General features: G+C 44.5%; 1 long non-coding RNA gene across 3 annotated transcripts; it reads left to right on the top strand.

The window, feature by feature from the left end:
* Positions 1-6,015: 6,015 nt before the first annotated feature.
* LOC140200700 (uncharacterized) lies at positions 6,016-11,399 on the top strand. Of its 3 annotated transcripts, none has more exons than XR_011886695.1 (3): positions 6,016-6,166; positions 6,770-7,128; positions 11,050-11,399. It is a non-coding gene; the product is annotated as an uncharacterized lncRNA (long non-coding RNA). The 3 variants fall into 3 exon arrangements; XR_011886694.1 differs by having other exon boundaries at positions 6,016-6,175; XR_011886693.1 differs by lacking the exon at positions 6,016-6,166 and adding an exon at positions 6,362-6,619.
* The last annotated feature ends 12,910 nt before the right edge of the window (positions 11,400-24,309 follow it).

Here is a 24,309-nt window from a genome sequence, read left to right as displayed (position 1 = left end):
CCAAAAATTTCTCCAAGCAGCCAAAGCTTTCAATCTCACCTATAACAAGGACAAGTGTGTATTCAGGACCACCCGACTTGCTATCCTTGGGTGTGTCATGGAGAATGGAGTCATTGGCCGTGACCCTGACCGTATGCACCCCCTGTTGGAACTCCCTCTTCCCAACACCCTTAGAGCCCTCAAAAGGTGCCTGGGCTTCTTTTCATATTACGCCCAATGGATCTTGAACTACGCAGACAAGGCTCGCCCCCTGGTCAAGTCCACCACATTCCCCCTCTCAGCCGAGGCCCGCGCGGCCTTCAGCCGCATGAAAGGGGACATTGCCAAAGCAGCAATGCATGCGGTGGATGAGGACGTTCCCTTCCAAGTAGAGAGTGATGCCTCCGACTTTGCACTGGCTGCTACCCTCAACCAGGCGGGAAGACCGGTGGTGTTCTTCTCCCGTACCCTTCAAGGCCCTGAAAATCGGCACTCCGCGGTGGAGAAAGAGGCCCAGGCCATAGTGGAAACTATTAGGCACTGGAGGCACTATCTCGCCGGCAAAAAATTCACCCTGCTAACTGACCAGTGCTCAGTCGCATTCATGTTGAATAACCAACAGCGGGGCAAAATCAAAAATGATAAAATTCTGAGGTGGAGAATCAAACTCTCCACCTACAACTATAACATCATGTACCGGCCTGGGAAGCTCAACGAGCCCTCCGATGCCCTATCCTGGGGACCGTGCGCCAGCCCGCAGATCGACCGGCTATACGCCCTACATGTAGACCTTTGCCACCTGGAGGTCACCTGGCTTTTCCACTTCGTGAAAGCCCGGAATCTGCCTTACTCCCTTGAGGAGATCAGGACGATGACCAGGGACTGCCAAGTCTGTGCAGAGTGCAAACCGCAATTCTACCGACCCGAAAAGGCACAACTAATCAAGGCCACCCGCCTCTTTGAGCGACTGAGTGTTGACTTTAAGGGCCCCCTTCCCTCCACCGACCGCAATGTGTACTTTCTTAACGTAATTGACGAGTACTCGCTGTTCCCCTTCGCCATCCCCTGCCCCGACACCACTACCACGTCAGTTATAAAAGCCCTGCGCAAGCTCTTCACTCTGTTCGGATACCCATGCTATATCCACAGTGACAGGGGGTCCTCGTTTATGAGTGACGAGTTGCGCCAATACCTGCTGGCTAGGAGTATTACAACTAGTAGGACCACGAGCTATAATCCCCGGGGGAATGGACAGGTGGAGAAGGAGAATGCCACGGTGTGGAAGGCCACACTCTTAGCTCTCAGGTCAAAGGGACTGCCGGTCTCCCGCTGGCAGGAGGTCCTTCCCGAGGCACTCCACTCCATCCGCTCCCTGTTATGCACGGCCACCAATGCCACCCCTCATGAGCGACTCTTTTCATTTTCCAGAAAGTCGACCACTGGGACCACCCTACCAACTTGGCTGATGTCCCCGGGGCCAGTGCTGCTCCGGAAATATGCGAGGAGCAATAAATACTCCCCGATGGTCGAGAGGTTTCACTTACTTTATGCGAACCCCCAGTATGCCTATGTGGTTTTACCTGATGGGTGGGAGGACATGGCCTCCATCCGCGACCTGGCGCCCGCAGGAGCACCGGACCCCTACCCTGAACACTCCATGGTGACTATTGACCCCGTACCCACTGATGTATGTACCCACCAAACACCGTGCCCTCCAAGCCCTACACAGACGCCACACCCATACTGGGCGCAATGCACTCGCACGAGGGATTACTGACGCCTAACGTGCTGGCACCTGAAGTCAGGCTGGAGCCAGCACAACCGCCATCGCCGGTGCTACGTAGATCACAGCGACGGACTCGACCGCCTGTTAGACTTAACCTGTAAATATACTTCTTGTAAATATTGTCAGTCACTTCACCCCACGGGACTCCTTATAAAGAAAAAGGAGGGGTGAATGTGGTAAACCATATATATGTTGTAACTGGGTTAACTGTCTGGACATGCCAGTCTATACCTAATGAAAGAGCTTGTCTGATTGAGTTTGGAGATTGAAGCTGTTGATCTTGTTTAATTTCATGAACTTCTCACTTAGTTATTACAGAAATTACAAACCATTATCTAGCTCAACTGCCCCAGGAATACTATGTCAGAACTGGATCTGAGTTCCTTTATTATTCAGTGGTGGTGCATTACCCCACCCTCCATCACTCACCAGTATTTCTTTTCAATGGTTGTCCATCACAAGCAGGAAGCTGTCTGCATTTTGCTCAAAGTAATCACCCTGAAGTGGCCTCATGAGCTACTTCCACATTTGGAGCTGTGCTACTGGTGGATGCGATCGGCAATGCAGGCAAACTGCTTGCTGGCTAGTTCTTCCAGATCCTAGACTCTTCCAGGCCAATAAACAAAGTTGTGATCTTAAACAATGCCCAAATGCTTATGCTGTCCTTTTTCAGTCATTACTTGTGTCTCCATTATGTAACACACATCAAAGTTGCTGGTGAACGCAGCAGGCCAGGCAGCATCTCTAGGAAGAGGTACAGTCAATGTTTCAGGCCGAGACCCTTCGTCAGGACTAACTGAAGGAAGAGTGAGTAAGGGATTTGAAAGTTGGAGGGGGAGGGGGAGATCCAAAATGATAGGAGAAGACAGGAGGGGGAGGGATGGAGCCAAGAGCTGGACAGGTGATTGGCAAAAGGGGATACGAGAGGATCATGGGACAGGAGGTCTGGGAAGAAAGACAAGGGGGGGGGAAGACCCAGAGGATGGGCAAGAGGTATATTCAGAGGGACAGAGGGAGAAAAAGGAGAGTGAGAGAAAGAATGTGTGCATAAAAATAAGTAACAGATGGGGTACGAGGGGGAGGTGGGGCCTAGCGGAAGTTAGAGAAGTCGATGTTCATACCATCAGGTTGGAGGCTACCCAGACGGAATATAAGGTGTTGTTCCTCCAACCTGAGTGTGGCTTCATCTTTACAGTAGAGGAGGCCGTGGATAGACATGTCAGAATGGGAATGGGATGTGGAATTAAAATGTGTGGCCACTGGGAGATCCTGCTTTCTCTGGCAGACAGAGCGTAGATGTTCAGCAAAGCGGTCTCCCAGTCTGCGTCGGGTCTCGCCAATATATAAAAGGCCACATCGGGAGCACCGGACGCAGTATATCACCCCAGTCGACTCACAGGTGAAGTGTTGCCTCACCTGGAAGGACTGTTTGGGGCCCTGAATGGTGGTAAGGGAGGAAGTGTAAGGGCATGTGTAGCACTTGTTCTGCTTACACAGATAAGTGCCAGGAAGGAGATCAGTGGGGAGGGATGGGGGGGACGAATGGACAAGGGAGTTGCGTAGGGAGCGATCCCTGCGGAATGCAGAGAGGGGGGGGAGGGAAAGATGTGCTTAGTGGTGAGATCCCCTTGGAGGTGGCAGAAGTTACGGAGAATAATATGTTGGACCTGGAGGCTGGTGGGGTGGTAGGTGAGGACCAGGGGAACCCTATTCCTAGTGGGGTGGCGGGAGGATGGAGTGAGAGCAGATGTACGTGAAATGGGGGAGATGCGTTTAAGAGCAGAGTTGATAGTGGAGGAAGGGAAGCCCCTTTCTTTAAAAAATGAAGACATCTCCCTCGTCCTAGAATGAAAAGCCTCATCCTGAGAGCAGATGCGGCGGAGACGGAGGAATTGCGAGAAGGGGATGGCGTTTTATGTCTCCATTATGTGGTCTCACTGTTGGTCACCCTCTACATCTAAGACACCTTGTTTCAGGAGCCAATGCAGCATCAGTGATGCCAACAAAGCTTAAAGCTTCCGGTTTTAGTCACTGACTGCACTGATATTGGGCACATATCGAATAAATAATTTTTGTTGTCTGCTTTAAACGTACTGCTCCACTGAGAAACACATATTGAAAAGGGCTGTGAACAATTTGATGTTATTGCTTAGCGGTCTTGGTTATTAAATTATGGGTTGTGAAACATTCTAAGAATAATGAAAATGAATTGCTCCAGGTATTAAAAAATTTCCTTTGTTGGTTTTTAAGCCTGTCACTACATGCAGCATGCAGGTGCTGAATTTTTTGAATTTTGTTAATTTTATGTAATGCTCTCATTCATGTAATCATCTGTGTATGGAAGTTTCTGATTTAATTATAAATCCCCATGTTTAATTAATTTCTGAACAGAAGAAATTCCAACACAATGCCTCCTATTGAAGCAGATATGACTTTAACTATTTAACAACTCCTGTTTCCCATTATATAACATACACTCTCTACTTATATGAGAATGCATATGTGCATATTCATGACCCTGCTATTTCTCAAAACGCTCGACAAATTTGTAATTTTTTTTCCATTTCTAACAAAAAAATCAAAGCAAACGTCGACTGCATCTCTTCCTAGAGATGCTGCCTGGCCTGCTGTGTTCACCAGCAACTTTGATGTGTGTTGCTTGAATTTCCAGCATCTGCAGAATTCCTGTTGTTTGAGTCAAAGCTCAGCTGGCTTTGAGACCATCAAACAGTGTGGTGGGAGGCCAGTGAGACCACAAGACAAAGGAGCAGAATTAAGCCATTTGGCCCTTTGCCCCAGAGAAGGAAATTGAAGCGCCCAGAGGAAACCCATGTGGTCAGAGTGAGAATGCACAAACTCATTACAGACAGCAGTGGAATTCGAACCCCAGTTGGTAATTTCTGCCGCTGTAAAGTGATTGCACTAACCGGCACACTACCATCCCACCCCTGATCGAAATGTGATGCTTTCTCCTTGCTGAATCAATGCAAGGATAAATTTTCCTGATTCTTGCCCTCACCATAGCCTTTGCGCCGTTCTCTGCTCCAAACAAGTGTCCAACTTTCTCTAAAAGGATGGTGTTGTATAAAGCTTGCAATAAAGCATCAAATATACCGATAGCATTTGCACTTTTTCATATTTGATGAATCCATGTGATAAAACATTCTTCCTGCTGCTTGTGACACATCAATGAGCTGAGCCTCTTTTTACCCTCGGCAACTAGACCTCAGAATTTCCAATGAGGAATATTTGAGTGTATCTGACAGCAGTACCCACTTACTGACCACAACCTCTTCACATACATGGAGTTAAATGCTGCTGTCAGTAAGTTGTACACCTCTATATGACATATTATTTTGTCCCTGGCATAATCTAGCGAAATCAGTGAACTAATGAGATCATCAGGCATGTAGAAGTTACTCTTGTTAAAATATCCTTACATTTTACGCTTTATTACAAGCTTTATGCAGTACACCTGGTCATAATTACTGCTAAACAATTCCTGGGTCAGAGAAAGTTACTTTTAAATGTATCATTTGCCACTCCAGCAATTAAATATGTCTAATTTCCATATAGTTTGCAATTTTTTTTGTGTTTGTTTATTAAATTTCAGATTTCGCTTGCATCCCAAGTGAGTGCTGCAAGCTTCACTTCTGACTTTGCAAAATAATTGGCAGACATTCCAGAGAAGTTTCAGCCATTCCCCATGGAAGTGTCAAGAAGGCTTGGATAGGAGCATGTGCAAAAGCACAGCTCTCGAGCATCCATGGAGGTGATATCAAATCATTTTCCATTATTGCTTTAACTTCAGAGTCCATTTTGAATCCAACAGTAGATCACCAGCCTTTCACATTTCCCTTGTTGTTATGACGTTTTGACAGTCAATTGTTTTAGTTGTTATAGAGAAAGGCAATTCATTCTCTGAATTAATTGAGTGTATTTAAATGAATTTCAATGTTTAAAAGCTCAAAGTCTAGTTCTCAAAATATGAAATTCGTTATAAAGATTTTAACGCTTTTTGAATGTTTTTGAATATTGGTAATATTCAGAGCCGTTAATAGTTTTGACAGCTGGTTGAGCTCATATGATGTCAGGGTTCTTTCAGATCCTACCTCCTGATCTCATTTATGACCAGAAAACATATGATGCAAGAGTCCTAGCCAATCAGGATGGAGCCACTTTTGTGGCAGAAGTTGAAGCTCTGTTCAAGGTTTGTGTAGATTTGACAGAAACATCAACCCAGGTGGCCCACACTGCCAGAAAATATAAAAACGGAACTTTGCATTTCCCAGTTCAGTATCTGCGAAAACCATTCACTGTAATGCAATGCTCAGTCTGCCTAATCAAACTGCAGCTCTGCACCCCAGAGACCTCCCACTCGAGGACTGACAACAACCGTTGGTAGGAAAGGTGAAATCTTTGCTGGATCTAGACTCTTTAAAGTCAATGATGATCATCACTGTATAACCTAGATTCTTGACTTCCTTTTTTAATTCATTAGTCATCTTTCTTTGGATATTATCTGAATACTTCCGGCACCATGGTTTAATTTTAGATTTCCTGTGTATTGAATGATTAACTTCAGCAGAATGTATCTCTTAGCCCCGCAGTTTTCCTTTCTTTTCCCATCTTCTGCTTTCATCTGTCAGCTGCTATTTACACCTCCTTCTGACTAACCCTCTGTGACTAGTAAACCTTCACTTTCCTCACGCGGTTAGCACTGCAAACAAGCTTTGTCATTCAACCTCTACCCTTCCACATACTCTCAGAGGCCCTGTTGTTAGATATACATGTACATCTGCTTATTAATGTAAACATCTAATCAGCCAATCATGTGGCAGCAACTCAATGCAGGTAGACATGGCCCAGGTTCAGTTGTTGCTCAGTTCAAGTATCAGAATGGGGCAGAAATGTGGCATAAATTTATTTCACGATGGTGCTTCAAACTCACCTGCAGAAACAGCTGAATTTCTACCTTTAATGTCTCTCTTTTTCCTTTTCAAGGTGGATGGAGTTCCTTGTGGTGATACAACACTTAAACTTTGGTTCATTGTGGTGATGTGACTTGCTCCCAGGGTTCACCGACTGCTGGTTTTCGATATCGCAAGGACATGACCGAGAAGGTGAGCGGGCCTTTGGGCTTCAGCCCTGGGGCTGAGCCAATTCTATTCTGGCACCACCGACTGAAGCACTGCGGGAGAAAACAGAACATCGGAAACAGCAGATCAGCTGTCAGGGGCTCTGTACTTGGCGAATCACACACTCTCTTTCTTTCTCTCGTTGTTGGGGAAGAGATTACTGCTGTTTCTCGAGTCAGATAACTCGATAATAGGTGATGCGGCAGACTTTAACACCATAAATCAGTGAGTTGTTTGTTTTTGTAAGTCTTCCCTCTCACTGTGAAAGGGTGACATCTCTCTATCCCTTTATTGGGGTGGGGGGAGAGAGGGAGAGAGAGATTGTGAAATGTCTAAATGTCCCGTGAACCATTAGTTTTTGTTGTACTGCTATTTTTGTTGGGGGTCTTTGCTATTGTTTGCTTGGTGGGTGGAGGATGCTGATGATTATTTTGCTGAAATAAGTGGGGGGAAGGGATGGTCATTGCTTTGTTGCTGCTTGTGTGTGGGAGGGGGAGTAGGGGGCATTGGGATTCTAACATTTTTACTGTCACTCATTCTTTGGGGCACTCTTCTGCTTTTGTAGATTTCAGGTTGTATATTGTATACATTCTCTGATATTAAATTGAACTATTAACACAAACACGAGGAAATCTGCAGATGCTGGAATTTCAAGCAACACATATAAATGTTGCTGGTGAACGCAGCAGGCCAGGCAGTATCTCTAGGAAGAGGTACAGTCGACGTTTTGGGCCAAGACCCTTCGTCAGGACTAACTGAAAGAAGAGCTAGTAAGAGATTTGAAAGTGGGAGGGAGGGGGAGATCTGACATGATAGGAGAAGACAGGAGGGGGAGGGATGGAGCCAAGAGCTGGACAGTTGATTGGCAAAAGGGATATGAGAGGATCATGGGACAGGAGGCTCAGGGAGAAAGAAAATGGGGAGGGGGGAGAAACCAGAGGATGGGCAAGGGTATAGTGAGGGTTCCACTTGTCCTCACCTACCACCCCACCAGCCTCCAGGTCCAACATATAATTCTCTATAACTTCCGCCACCTACAAGGGGATCCCACCACTAAGCATGTCTTTCTCTCCCCCCCTGCTTTCCGCAGGGATCGCTCCCTACGCGACTCCCTTGTCCATTCGTCCCCCCCATCCCTCCCCACCGATCTCCCTCCTTATCCTAGCACTTATCCTTGTAAGCGGAACAAGTGCTACATCCCCTTACGCTTCCTCCCTCACTACCATTCAGGGCCCCAGATAGTCCTTCCAGGTGAGGCAACACATCACCTGTGAGTCGGCTGGAGTGATATACTGCGTCTGGTGCTCCCGATGTGGCCTTCTATATATTGGCGAGACCCGACGCAGACTGGGAGATCGTTTTGCTGAAAACCTACGCTCTGTCCGCCAGAGAAAGCAGGATCTCCCAGTGGCTTCACATTTTAATTCCACGTCCCATTCCCATTCTGATATGTCTATCCACGGCCTCCTCTACTGTAAAGATGAAGCCACACTCAGGTTGGAGGAACAACACCTTATATTCCGTCTGGGTAGCCTCCAACCTGATGGCATGAACATTGATTTCTCTAAGTTCCGCTAATGCCCCACCTCCCCCTTGTACCCCATCTGTTATTTATTTATATACACACATTCTTTCTCTCTCTCTCTCTCTCTCTCCTTTTTCTCCCTCTGTCCCTCTGACTATACCCCTTGCCCATCCTCTGGGTTTTTTCTCCCCCTCCCCCTTTTCCTTCTCCCTGGGCCTCCTGTCCCATGATCCTCTCATATCCCCTTTGCCTATCACCTGTCCAGCTCTTGGCTCCATCCCTCCCCCTCCTGTCTTCTCCTATCATTTTGGATCTCCCTCTCCTCCTCCCACTTTCAAATCTCTTACTAGCTCTTCTTTCAGTTAGTCCTGACGAAGGGTCTCGGCCCGAAATGTCGACTGTACCTCTTCCTATAGATGCTGCCTGGCCTGCTGCGTTCACCAGCAACTTTGATGTGTGTTTATTGAACTATTAAATGATTTTGACTGTGGAACAATTGTAGAATGGCAGATGGTTTGCCTATCTCAGATACTACTGATCCCTTGGAAATTTCACACACAGTGGTCTCTAGAGCTTACAGAAAATGGTGCGAAAAACAAAAGAAAGTCCTATAAGTGGCACTGGAGAGTTGTTCTGTGGGTGAGAACACCTCGTTAATGAGAGAGATCAGAGGAAGATGGCCGGACTCGTTTATGCTGACTGGAAAGCAACAGTAACTTAAATAACCACACATCACCGCAGTGGTGTACAGAAAAGCATCTCTGAATATATAAACAGTGACCACTTTATTCGGGATAGGAGGTACCTAATAAAATGGGAACTAAAGTATTTATGCACATTGATTTCATCCATTCCACTTATATTTTCCGCTCCTGATATTTTATAACCAAGTCGGACACATTGTTTTAAACATTGGTGCAGTTAGTATGTGGTGTCCTGTGGCCCAAAAACGTATGTTGGAACTTCCTTCCTTTAATCTTATGTATGGAGAAAGGGCATTGAGGGAGTTTTCAATAGACCAGGAAGATGGAGTTGAGACCCTTTAAAAAGAATATGGTGAAATTCAGCCCAATGATTTATTCCTTTTGTAATTCTTTTTTTTTTGTTTCCTTCTGGTTGTCATAGTTGGGAAAGGTAGTGGGAAAAAGCTCCAACTACCTATTAAGTGCTGCCAATGGTATGTGTCTCACATAGCCTCTGACAACCAAGTCCAGCTCTCGGCCTTCATGTGTAGCTTAGCTACTGAGCCTGGCAGAACCATTTCTACTGTCAGGAGAAGGGGAAAGCTGGGTTACTGGCTCCTCAAAACCAGTTGCTTTGGACAGATAGGGCTCATCAGCTATGGTTGGCAGCTCATCTGGGAGAAGAAAAACTCTGGTCTCAAACCTCTGATGCCTTTTGACTATACCCACTCATGGGAGGGCTTCAGGAGTAAACCCCAAGGGAAAATATGGAGCTGGAATCCCTAAGGTTGTCAGGGTCCAGTCCGTGAAGTCCGCATTCCGGTTCACGGTCCAGTCCGTGGATTCCGTATTCCGGTTATTCCATTTTCCTCTTGGTCCTTTAGGCATCTTGATTGAAGCAGCTGAGCCTCATTTCAGGCTTGCAACATAAATAGCTCAGGCATCCAGCAAAGGAACTGGTGGACCATCAGTACCCACACCCACAAGCTTGGCATCAGAAACCCACATCACGTAGCTCGGTACCAGAAACATGTGACCTCAGCCAGTGTGGTAAGTCTGGACCATTATGGGAGCTACCGAGTATCGTGGACTCTAGGTTGTTTCTGTGCTCTGTGTCTTGTGTCCAAGAAGAGTCCAAGCCTGGTCAAGCCAGAGTTCTAATCAAGAGCCAAGTCAAGACCCAGGTACCGAGTCCCTGTTAAGACCTGAGTTTCAAGTCTTTACTCGAGTTCCCTGTCAAGTCCAAGTCCTAAGTCCTAGTCCAGATTGTATCCAACTTTTATGTCCATGTTGTCATTTTGTCCTTACCCCTTGGCTTCCCTAGTATTCTTAATAAACTTAGTTCTGTTCATACTACATCAGTGGCTGTGTCTTGCATTTGGGTCTGCTCCCAATGCTCCCTTGTGACAAAGGTAGTCTAATGCTGAGTTCGATGCTGACTGGCAACTCCTGCAATGCTGCTGGTGCCAAAGTATATTGGTCTCTGCTGTTCTTTTGGCATGAAGAGGGAGAGCTGTCTGCATGGGCAACGTCTCGGTCTCCATATCATACAGTGTACTGGCTTGCATATCACATAGCTGGCTAGGGCACAGTATACATGGTTGACCTGCAGCAATGCAGAGCTTCACTGAATTCTTTTTCTATACCTGTTTCAAAGATTTGTAGAAGATGTTAAAAGTTATAAAACAAATTTGCCTACCTTTGTAAAATGTCTTCCATAACAACTGTATCAGTCTAAATATAGTTATAAATTCACTTCAGATGTAGATTTCCTGTGAAACTCATTTCCTGATAGTTTGGCAGAGAGCTTATAGTATCCAGTGAAACCTGGACTCTCATGAAAGGCCACTTGTCCCTTTTGTAACCTTCTTACATAGTGGAAGGAAATTATATGTTATATAGCCGCAACTGAAATATTCTCTATCCTTTTTGATGTAGATGTTCTTTCTAAAACGGAGAAACGCAGGATAAATCAATTTAGGCAGACTGCTTCATCTGCTGGATCGGCTGGAAGAAGGTGACGCACTTCTGGAAGCATTGATAGGATTGTCGGAATCCTATAAAGTTCAAAGTTCAATGTAAATTTATTATCAAAGTACATATGTGTCACCATTACACAACCCTGAGATTCATTTTATTGTATGCATTCTTAATAAATCCATTATTGAATAAAAACCATAATAGAATCAATGTAAGGTCGTTCCAACTTGGGCGTTCAACCAGTGTGCAAAAGACAACAAACTGTCAAAATACAAAAATGAATAATAAATAAATAAATAAGCAATAAGTATGGAGATCATAAGATGAAGAGTTCTTGAAGGTGAGTCCACAGGTTTTGGGAACATTTCAATCTTGGGGCAAATGAAGTTGGGTGAACCTATCCCCTTTGTTCCAAGAGCACAATGGCTGAAGGATAGTATCTATTCCTGAAACTGGTGGTGTGAGTCTTGAGGCTCCTGTGCCATACTTTCTTCATGTGGCAGCAGCAAGAAGAGAACATGGCCTGGGCGGTGGGAGTCCCTAACGACAGATGCTGCCTTCCTCTGTCAATGTTTCCATATAGGTGTTCTCAATGGTTGGGAGGGCTTTACCCATGATGAACTGGGCATTTTGTAGGATTTTCCATTCAAAGGTATTAGACTTTCTTTACCAGACTAGACAATATACTCTCCACTACACATCTATAGAAAATTGTCAAAGTTTTAGACATCATGTGGAATCTTTGCAAACTGCGAGGAAGTAGCGGTGCTTCCATGCTTTCTTCATAATTTCACTTACATCTTGGGCCCAGGACAGGTCCTATGAAATAATAACACTGAGGAATTTAAAGTTGCTGACCCTCTCCTCCTCCAGTCCTCCAATGAGTACTGGCTCATGGACCTCTGGTTTTCTTCTCCTAAAGTTAATAATCAGCTCGTTGATCTTGCTAGCATTGAGTGAGAGGTTGTTGTTGTGGCACCACTCAGCCAGATTTTCAATCTCCCTCCTATATGCTGATTCATCACCACCGTAAGTATAAAACAATTAGAGCAAGGGATTTTCTGGTGATATACTCGTCTACAATTGTTTTAATAAAGTCCATGATAACCATGGTCTATTCATTCAGATCCAAGGATGAGTCCTTGAACACAGCCCAGTACACTGACTTGAAGCAATCCCACAGCCGTTCCTCTGCCTCCTGCAACCACCTCTTTGTTGTCCTAATCTCTGGGGCCTTGCTCTTTAACCTGTGACTGTACACAGGTAGGAGAAGGACAGCCAAAGGATCCGATTTACGATCCTAGTATAACAGTAGTCTAGTGTGTTGGGACCTGTGGTGCTACAGGTTATATGCTGATAGTAATTGGGCAGGGTTTTCTTCAAACAAGCCTGATTGAAGTCCCGGACTATGATCTGAAATGTGCTGGGATGAACTGTTTCTTGTTTGCAACAATATCTTAAGCAGTAGATTATAGTCGGCTGCTGGTGTTATGTAAACTGAGGTCAAGGTTATGGAGGAGGACTCCCTAGGTAAATAGAACAGATGGTATTTGACCATCAGCTATTCAAGATTGGGGGAACACAAGTTCAACAAAACCTCCACATCAGCGCACCACCAAGAGTTTACCATGAAACACACACCTCCAGCTTTTGCTGTTTCCGAATCAGCAGTTTAATCCATACTGTAAATTGAGAAGCCTTTGGGTCTGATCTTTGTATCTACCATTCTGGAAGAAACCCATGTTTCATTCAGACATAGGACAGAACAGTCTCTCATTTCCTTCTGATACAGCAATCTTGCCCTCGGGTCCTCAGTCTTGTTCTCCAGCAACTGCACATTTGCTAACAAGATGGTGGGTAGCGTGGGCCTCATCCCTTTGCCTTTCAACCTGGTTTGGAGTCTCCCCATCCTGCCTCACTTCCGGTTATGTTGACGAACCTTTGTCTGCTTAAGGGTGCCGCCCCTGCTTGAGTCCTTCCAAAGATCATGAAATCTGCAGATCATTAAGCTGATTTAAAAGCGCGTTGCTTAGGGGAGATTACATGCTACAAATTGTAGTGAGAGTAATTCAAAAGAACGATATTGTACATAGCCTGGAGAACCTTGCTGTGGTTCATCTGTGCCATCTTGCATAAAAAACATAAAATAAGTTCACAGCTCTTGCGCCTTGCTATATGAGGCTCTGAACTAGGTTATAGCATGAGCAGAAATATATTCCAGGCAGCTGACAATGTAGCTCTTCCCATATGCCGCCCCATGCAAACTCCTCCACAACACATATGCCCTGGGACTTTTTGTGTCCACAGCCTTATTAAATTTATCCCACTCTTCTCCTCATGGCTTTCCTTTAAATTACAGGTCCAAAGCTGTGAAGGAGTCAATTTAGGAGTGCTATTTCAAAAATCACTAATACTAGCTCTACATTTAATAAAATCATAAAAAAAGGCAAATAAACCACTTTGGACAATTTCCAGAAGGTGCAAGTGTAGAGAGAACTTTGGTTAGAATACATTAAGAGCACGGTACACAATTCTATTCTCCACATTCCAGTGCAAAATAAAATTACCCTGATACATGATCTGTGAGGTTGAAGCTAACAGGAAAGGATGTTGTCCTTTTTTTTCTCCAAAGGTCTGGGAGAGCACCATATTAATCTTTCTAGAGATTATGAAATTCTGATAGAGTAGATGTGACAAAAATTAGCTCCTGAGAGAGAGAGCAAAAATGTGATCGATAGAAGTGAGATGACTGATAATAAATCCGATAGGCGGTTTCAATGGAGGTATCTTCCCAGAGTATGGCTAGAACATAGAACACTAACACATGGAATAGTTGGTGGTAATTAGAATATCTGCATTAAACACAATCTCAATGAGCAATTGAGTGCAACAGGGTGAGAAGGTTGTGCTCATAGGCTTAAAGTGGAAAGGGGGTAAATCATTTGGATCAAGGAACTTGGTTCTCTACTGTTATAGATATAAACACTTCTCCAATGTTAATGCAGCTGTCATTTTTTTCATCGTCCTTAAACCTCAAAATCAGTATACATTTGAATTTGAGTATAACTACCTAAAATGGTTGCCCTTGACATTTAAATCCCTTTCTCATTAACAGGGTTTCACAGAATAGCAACTCGGTCCTTAATCAAGTAGAGAACTACCAGGATTCTATGCTCAGAGTCGTACGTTGTGTGACCCTTTATTCATCACTATAGAGTCATTAAAATAAACACAGTTCACCACCATTCACACTTGCTTTCTTACTTATTAAAATCTGAAATTAGCTCTTACATTATTTTATTCATTGTCACTGTAGCACAAATTGAAATATTTTGGACTCTGTTGGATTAAACTGAAATGTTTACAATAATGGACTAACGTGTAAAATGGAATGATTGTTAGTACAGAAGACTTCTCAGCTCTTATTTTTATTACTGGCAATGAAACAAACTCTTCTTTACAAAGCTAAGCTATTGTGAAAAACATGACAATTTACAAGTTCAAACTGGACAGTCATGGAGTAACACAGCACAGAAACAGGCTCTTCGGCCCAAATGGTCTATGCTAACCACAGCATCCTCTCTGCAAGTCCTGGCTGCCAACGCTTGGCCCATAACCATCCAATGCCTTCCCATCCAAGTACCTATCCAAATGTCTCTTAAATGTTGCAATTGTACCCATCTTGACCACTTCCTCTGGCAGCTCATTCCAGGTACCCACTACCCTCTGTGTTAAGACGCTACCTCTTAGGTCTCTTTTAAATCTCTTCCTTCCTCTCTACTATCTCTGCCCTCTAGTTTTCGACTCTACAGTTGTGGGGAAAAGTCTTTTAATGTCCACCTTATCCATAGCCCTTGTGATTTTATAAACTTCAAAGAGTCCACTCCTCGTTCCCCAACACTCCAAGGAATAAAGAGTCAGAGTGACCAACCTCTCCCTATAACTCAGGCTCTCTTGTCCAGGTATCTTCCTTGTAAATCTCTTCTGCACTCTCTCCGGCTCGACAATACTTTTCCTATAACAGGGTGACCAACACTGCATACCATATTCCAAGAGAGGACTCAAAAGTAAATCACAGAACTACAACATAACGTCCCTACTCCTAAATGTGATGCCCTGGCTGATGACGGCCTTCATGCTGAAAACCACTTTCACCACTCTGTGTCCACACATAGCATGCCACACACTTGTAAACACATGCTGACATACACATATTCACAACAGACACATGCAGAGGCACACTCAACACATGTATTAAACATGCAATGTCACAACCTCCCACGTATGACACACACACCCAGACATACGTACACATGCACGTCTAGAGACTCATATGTACTAATCCAAGCATGTGCCACACGAGCATGTCTGACTTACACACTCAGTAACACAGTTACACACACACACACACACACACACACACGTGATTGTTGGTGCACCCTCACACTGAATCTCTCTCATGTCTGACTGGATTTCTCTCCTCAGAACCGGTTCCTATGCTCAGCACGTCTTCAGAACCGATCGTGATCCGCGAGGTCGAACCCATCCTAGTGCCTAGTGGAGGCTTGTGTCAGGTCCCGATCAGCTGGCATTCGATAGGGGCTCGGGATATGTGTGTGCCTGTGTCTGATTGAGGGGTATGTACGTGTGCGCGCATTTGTCCCTGACGAGTGCACGTGCGCGGTGAATGACTGCGTCCAGTGTACGTGTGTGTGTAAATCTCTCAAACAGTGTAAACAGCACTCCTGATATGCAAATCAGCTCCCCGGCACCCCTCCACACCCCCACCAGCCACAGTTCAGTCTTTCACTGAGATTAGGAAGCCTGCCTTGGCCCTCCCTGGTGGGGCTGCACCCACCCTCATGCTCCGGCCTACACCGCAGCCCAACCCTGACCGCCCCCTGGGTCCCTGCATCTCAGTCTGTCTTGGTCGTGGAAGGAGTTTACTCAGCTCGTCATCACTGGGGAGAAAGTGAAGGAGGCAATGATGACCCACCAGAATCCCCAGCCCCGAAAAGTCCTTTGAAGCAAAAGGAGCCATGGGAGAACCCTCTGGTGTGCCTTCTGAACTGGAAGTTCCAGGAGCAGTTTCATCTATAAACAGATGGGGAAGATTTAATGCTGATCCTCCCCCCACAGCATCCTGTCACACAATCCCAGGGACAGGTTCAGACTCTTTACAAAGGGAGGGAGGCAGAGGAAAGGTAATTTCAGGCTAGTTAGCCTGACTTCAGTGTTTGCAAAATGTTAGGATGACCATTGTTAAGGATGAGCTTTCGAGGCACTTGGAGACTCCGAATAGAAGATCGAAGAAGCTGAAGTCAACATGGCTTCCTGAAGGGGGAAATCTTGCCTGACAAATCCATTGGAATTCCTCGAGGAAATAACAGGAAGTATAGGCAAAGGAGAGTCGGTGCATGTTGCTTATTTGAGGTGGTACTGTGGTGCAGTGGTTAGTGTAATGCTATTAAAGTGTCGTCACAGCAACCGGGTTCAATTCTGCTGCTGCTGTCTGTAAGGAGATGTGCATCATCCGAGGATACATGAAAATCAATGTCCTGCCTGTTTCATAATCAATATGGATACACTCTCACTTGAAAACTATTTATTATTTAAAATTTTACTATTTACAACTTTTCCCTAAGAAAACAATAAGTCTGCTGTGGCAAAGAGCAACATAAGCAAGGACTCATGATGTGAAATTCCTCTCATTAATGCCCACATTTCCAATAATATTTTAAATCAAATTAGAAAATCTGGGTAATTTTTCAGAATTAAAAAAAATTTGCATGAAGTTCATGGTTATATGTAGTAATAGCAATAGCAAAAATGTGGTAAAATTCTGCGTTTAAGAATTAATTGGAAGATCATGATTTTTAAAATGGGTCTTTTCACACAAAGTAGTACAGTATGTTCACCATAGAACATAGAAATCTACTGCGCATTGAAGGCTCTTCGGCCCACAACATTGTGCTGACCATGTAAACTACTCTAGATATGGCCTAGAATTTCCCTAGCATATAGCCCTCTATTTTTCTAAGCTCATGTACCTATCTAAGAGGTTCTTAAAAGACCCTATTGTATCCGCTTCCACCACCGCCACGCACCCACCACTCTCTATGTGAAAATTTTCCCCTTGACATTCCCCCGGCATCTATTTCCAAACACATTAAAACTATACCGCCTTGTCTTAGCCATTTCAGTCTTGGGAAAAAGCCTCCGGCTATCCACACGATCAATGCCCCTCATCATCTTATACACCTCTCATCCTCCATCACAGGCGGAAGTTTATTGTGGTCAAGAGTGGTTGATGCATCTATGTTGTTCTGGGTTACTGAAAGTGAACTATTCACTTTACACACACAACACATAATACTTGCTCAAGTATGTTCCTGAAAAGTTCTCATTGATGCATTTCCATGGTACCTAGTTTAGCACACAGGGTTCACCTCTGGCAAAACGGCACCTCATGGAATCAATACTAAACAGAGTCATTATAGCATTAGAAAGGAGTTACTGATGGCAGTGGTATACCAGGAAACTGGCATAAACTCCTGTCTCCTCATGGCTTCGCTCTGTTGTGCTGAGGAGCTGGTGTGAATCAAGCAAAGAATTACCCTTCAGCTCAGTGTGGAGGCATATGCTTAGTGGCCACTTCATTTGGTACACCAGCTTGTTTGTGCAAGTATCTAACAAACTAGTCATGTGGCAGAAACTCTGTGCGTAAAGGGAATGCAGATGTGGTCAAGATGTTTATTCAGACCAAGCGCCAGAATGGGGAAGAAATGTTATCTTAAGGGAACAAATGTTGCTGTCATATGGGGTGATATGAGTGCCTCAGAAACTGCTGATCTCCTGGGATTTTCACACACAACAGTCTCTAGAATTTACAGAGAATGCTGACAAAAACAAACAAACAAAAAGTATCTAGTGAGCAGTAGTTCTGTGGGTGAAAATGCCTTGTTAATGGGAAGGTCAGGGGAGAAAGGCTGAAGCTGATAGGAAGGTGGCAGTAACTCAAATAGTCACTCATAACAAATGCGGCAAGTGCAGAAGAGCGTCTCTGACTACACAGCACATCAAACCTCGAAGTGGATGGGCTGCAGCAGCAGATGATCAGAAACATGCACTTGATGGCCACTTTATTAGGTACAGAAGGTGCGATAGTGTGTCGTGCTGGGAGGAGTGATGTGGTTGCTCAGTGTTGAGATGTGGAACCCAGAGCCTTACTTGGTCAGCACACTGAGTGTGACCATTGTTGCTGGGGCTCAGCAGACCCTGATCTATGTGTTGACAGTCTTTCTGGGTCCTATGGGCCCTATCCCTCATCATCTCCTTGGATCACAACGGAAGCTGCCAATGAGCACAAACCCCATGAGGTCTCATGGCATTTGGCTAGGTATGGATGAGGAAACCTCCTCCAGAACACCATCTACCACCCTCTCTCAGTGGATGCTGCTCCATATTGAGAAAAGCGATGCCAAGTAGTGAGGACATGGAACATGCCTGGGTTTCTGGCTCTTCAATACCCAACCCCAAGAATGGGTGTTAGCAATATCAATGCTGACTGATTACTGAAGGGCAGAGCTGGTAGGTTTGGTATGTGGCAGATAACGAATCAGAAAGAAGGATGAACCTATCTGACCTTGTTCCTCACTAGTCTATCTCAGATACAGTTTGGAAATTTCACACGTTTCTGCAGGTGTACTGTGGAGAGCATGCTAACTGGTTGCATCACTGTCTGGTATGGCTGGATCATTTGTGATCAATTCTACTTTCCTGTTTAATTCTCACCTCCCTAGAACTCCAAAAATAAATAAAATCCGAGTTCAGAGAAAACAATCAATCTGTGATGCTAAAATGACAGAAATAACTATTCTTGTACCATAACTTGGATTAGTAAATGTCTGTAATTTAAAATATTATTGAAATTCATGTTTGCACTTACAAATGGCACTTCAAGTATATTTGTTCTTCACAATCTAAATTAACTTGTAACGTAAACATGAGGAAATCTGCAGATGCTGGAATTTCAAGCAACACGTAAAAAATGCACAGCTGCGTCGACTGCACCTCTTCCTATAGATGCTGCCTGGCCTGCTGCGTTCACCAGCAACTTTTGCGTGTGTACTTTGTAATGTACAGCTTTTCTTAATAAGCTCATTTGTGAACTAAAATTGATAATGGGACCATTGTGAATGGTGAGGCCTCTGATTTGAAGTGCATCATATATCAAAGGTGCATATTCTGCTATCTGTCATGCACAGCACCGTGCACTAACTTTTAATTCATCTGCTTACCAACCTGCTGAGTTCCTCCAGCACGTTGCTCAAGATTTCCAGCATCTTCTGAATCTGAAGGGTCCTGCTGAAGTGTCTCAGCCCGAAATGTCGGCTGTACTCTTTTCCATAGATGCTGCCAGGCCTATTGAGTTCCTCCAGCATTTTGTGTGTGTTGCTCGAGATTTCCAGCATCTTCAAAATTTCTTGTATCGTTGATTCATCTTCTCTCATTTGTGACTAGTAAAATTGTTTGTACACTTCTTTTGATGCTTGGTTTCTTAAAACAAATAAAATATTTGAAAATATCTGCTTTATAAACTGAAGCACATTATCAGACCAACAAATGGCAATTCTATTTATGTTCCAAATTTAACACTGAAAATGTTGCTTTGTTGGCAGGATGAGCTTGTGTCTTTCTGCGTAATCTGTAGACATATCATTTAACAGAATCTATAGACGTATCATTTAACAGAATATCCAAGGCACTGTATATATACATGGATTAACTTAATCTATAGGTACTTCACTTATTTTAAGCAGGCAAATTCCATTCTGTTTTATCTGATATTTTTTTCCACTAAATCTACCACTGTTGTGCTCGAGGTTTTTAATTATTGCTTCCTTCTCTCTTCATGTTGGATAATAATAGTCATCTAGCAGAAGTAAAATTTATTTTGATGCAGTGCTAAGAGACTGTGTTGTGATATATGGGACTAAATGTTAAAGTCAGGAGATTTCCATGGTAACCATCATCTACTTGTACAGGAACTGAAGGTGACTTATTTCATTCTGAGACACCCATATTATAATATACTGTAGATCACTTTCGTTAAACAAGTGTCAAATCAGACACAAAGTGATACATGAAATACGATGACATTTGTAAATCAAAAAAAAAATCAGCTGTTAGAAATATTAAATAAAACAAAAACTGTTCATGCTATAAACAAGAGGTCACACAGCATTTGTAGAAAGAAAAGTGGTGTTAATGTTTCCAGTCGAAGACTCTTCTGACAGATGCTGCCTTCTGTGCACTTAAAGTTGATGGCTAAAACTGGTTTCCTTAAAGTTGATGGCTAAGAGTTATCTCTTACTAACACTTCCTTCAGTTAGTCCTGATGAAGGGTCTCGGCCTGAAACGTCGGCTGTACCTCTCCCTAGAGATGCTGCCTGGCCTGCTGCGTTCACCAGCAACTTTGATGTGTGTAACTTTTATGTGTGTTGCTTGAAATTCCAGCATCTGCAGATTTCCTCGTGTTTACAAGGCTATTGAATCCATTGAGTCTCTGCCAGTGCACGGAGATATTCTATTCTTCCTTCATTTCCATCAATGCTATCATCCACTGATTTACAGTCGCCAGCTAACCTACCAATCTGTACATCTTTGGGAAATGGGGAGAAAATGAATCATTTGGAAGCAGTTTACACCTTCACAAGGAGAACTTGCTAACTCCCCAATGGACCGCAATGGAGGTCAGAAATGAACCCAAGTTCCCCCAATCTACAAGTCCACTGATCTACCGGTTGTGTCACTGTGCCATGCAAAGTATCAGCCCACCTCATAAAAACTGGCCTGCCTCCTGCTGTGGACCGAGTCATTAAGCTACTCCAGCATGAGATCCCTTAAGGCAACGATAAATAGATTGCAGGAATATTTCGTACCTCTTCAAAATACATCTGAACCAAGCACACAGCATTACCCAGTAACAGACAGCCTGCTAAATGGAGGGCTATGAACACAGTGATGGGAGAACAAATTCAGATTCCAACACAGCTTGCAGATGTGAGTTTGCCCTTGGACTGGCTGCCTCAGTTTATCAATGGCAGATTTCTTTTTCTCTCACTTAAGTGATTTGCTGCCCATTTTGTCTACATTGTGCTGACTTTCCCCAAGCGTCCTTCCTTCCATGCTGATTTTGCGGCTGTGAAATGAACAGCAGTCAGCACCGAGGAAAGAAGCAAGCAACACTCACAATACACTGGAGGAACTCAGCAGGTCGGGCAGCATCCGTGGAGACGATCAGTCAACGTTTCGGGCTGGAACCCTTCATCAGGACTGTAGAGGGAAGGGGCAGAGGCCCTATAAAGAAGGTGGGGGGAGGGTGGGAAGGAGAAGGCTGGCAGGTTCCAGGTGAAAAACCAGTAAGGGGAAAGATAAAGGGGTGGGAGAGGGGAAGCAGGGAGGGGATAGGCAGGAAAGGTGAAGAAGGAATAGGGGAAAGCACAATGGGTGGTAGAAGGACATGGAATCATGAGGGAGGTGATAGACAGCTGGGGGAGGGGGCAGAGTGACATAGGGATAGGGGAAGGGAGGGGGAGGGAATTACCAGAAGTTTCAGTGTTCATACCAAGGGGCTGGAGACTACGCAGATGGTATATGAGGTGTTGCTCCTCCAACCTGAGTTTAGCCTCATCATGGCAGTAGAGGAGGCCATGTACAGACATATCTGAATGGGAGTGGGAAGCGGAGTTGAAGTGGGTGGCTACTGGGAGATCCTGTCTGTTGTGGCAGACGGAGCGGAGGTGCGCGACGAAGCGGTCCCCTAATCTGCATCGGGTTTCACCGATGTAGAGGAGGCCACACCGGGAGCACCGGATGCAATAGGTGACCCCAACAGACTCACAAGTGAAGTGTTGCCTCACTTGGAAGGACTGTTTGGGGCCCTGAATTGTGGCGAGAGGAGGTGTAGGGACAGGTGTAGCACTTGCGCTTACAGGGTAAGTGCTGGGTGGGAGATCCGTGGGGAGGGACGTGTGGACCAAGGAGTCATGGAGGGAACGATCCCTGCGGAAAGCGGAGAGAGGTGGAGAGAGAAAGATGTGCTTAGTGGTGGGTTCCTGTTGAAGGTGGCAGAAGTTGCGGAGGATAATGTGCTGGATCCGGAGGCTGGTGGGGTGGTAGGTGAGGACAAGGGGAACTCTGTCCCTGTTGTGGCGGGAGGATGGGGTGAGAGCCGAAGTGTGGGAAATGGAGGAGATGCGGGTGAGGGCATCGTTGATGACAGCAGAAGGGAAACCACGATCCTTAAAGAAAGAGGACATTTGAGATGTCCTGGAACGGAAAACCTCATTCTCGGAGCAGATGCGGCGGAGACGGAGGAACTAGGAATAGGGAATGGCATTTTTGCATGTGGTGTTTACGAAAGAAGCAAGCTGCCTTCCATGTGATAGTCCTGCTGAGAGGCTACTTCAGCAAATGGGGCAGAGGATGACATTTCTCTTTCCTTGCCATAGCCACAAAAATGCTAAAACCGAGACATATGAGGAGTGGTACACAGGCCAATTTCTTGAGAACAGTCCACAGGATATAAATACAGAATGTAGAACATTGCATAAACTCCCTGGACCGCAAAAGTACACAAATCTAATTCTTCCTTATTTCTGTTCAGCAACGTGTGCTTTGCCTACTGTTCAACTCTCTCTGCACTCATGACTGCGTGTCTAAGCAAAGCTTAAACACCATCTATAAATTTGCAGATAACACCACTGTTGTTGGTAAAATTTCGGATGGTAATGAGAAGTCGTACAGCAGTGAGATAGATTGGCTGATTGAATGGTGTTACAATCAGCAAGAGCGAGGAGTTGATTGGGAGTTTCAGACAGGTAAGTCCTGAACACATACCAATCCTACTTGAGGGATTCAGTGATGGAAAGAATTCCTAGGTGTCAGCATCTTGGAGGATGATTCTGAGCCCAAAACATTGAGGCAATCATGAAGCAGGCATGTCAGTGACTCTGCTTCATTAGAGGTCTGAGGAGTTTTGGTATGTCACCAAATACTTGCAAATTTCTAACCAGTAGAGTGTTTACACTGATTACAAAACAACCTGGTATGGAATCTCCAATGCATGGGATTGCAGGAGGCTGCAGACGGTTCTAGACACAGCCAGCTTCATCACGGGCCCCTCAAGGACATCTTCAAGAGCTGGTGCCTTAAGAAGCTTGCATCCATCAATAAAGACCTTCAGCTTCCAGGACATGACCTCTTCTTGTTAATACCATTGGGAAGGAGGTACAGAAGCTTGAAGAACCACACTCAGTGATTCAGGAACAGTTTCTTCCTTTCAGCCATCACACTTCTGAATGATCCATGAACTCCTGAACACCATCTATTATTCCTTCCTTTTACTATTAATTTATTTTGTAATTTACAGTAATTCTATATTTTTGCACCGTGCTGCTGCCACAAAACAAAACATTTCACATTCGATGAAGTTGGATTGCTCTGGGCCCTGAGCCAATTTGGAGAGGTTGAGGACGTCTCCTTTGCCAGCAAAATCTAGGCCTGGAGCAATTTTCAAGCGGTGGAGTCCGGCTCCTGGTGTGAGGTTCAGACAATCTAAACATCAGACCAGATAGTCTGGGAGCTTTTCTTTCCATGATGCTAAGGCTGTGAGACTGGGTGCTGTACTTCATGTCTGTGAATTTTGAAGTGATTTGCCCCATTAATATGATGAACTGAATACTGAGGCTTTGGGCCTACTCTGGACTGCTCTGGGGATTTGGATCTAAGGACTCAATTTGGTTTGGAATGCTGTGCTTGCTTCTATTGCTTACATGACTTACTTTGTGTTGTTTTCTCTTTTTCGCTGTGGGTGCGGGGGGATTGGTCTTTTTCTTTAAATTTTGTTTTTTTGGGTTCCTGTAAGCAAACAAATCTCAAGGTTATATAAATTTACATATTCTTTGATAATAAATGCATTTTGAAACTTTGAACATTGATATAAGACAGTGATAATAAATCTGCTTTTGTTTCCTTATTTTTCTTTCTACCTGTCCAGGTTGCTACATTGCACACTTATCTCGAATATTTCTAGGCAGCTTCAAAAACTTACAGGCATTCTGTTAAGAACCTGTTCTCTGTCTTGTTTACGTTGAAACAATGATGGATGGACCTCCATCTTTAAACACAAACCATACGGAAGGCTCAGAACAG

The sequence above is a fragment of the Mobula birostris genome, chromosome 7 (assembly GCF_030028105.1).
Source record: "Mobula birostris isolate sMobBir1 chromosome 7, sMobBir1.hap1, whole genome shotgun sequence".
Classification (NCBI taxonomy): Eukaryota; Metazoa; Chordata; class Chondrichthyes; order Myliobatiformes; family Myliobatidae; genus Mobula; species Mobula birostris.
The sequence above is the reverse complement of the archived record's forward strand: the minus strand, read 5'-3'. Positions and strand labels throughout refer to the sequence as shown.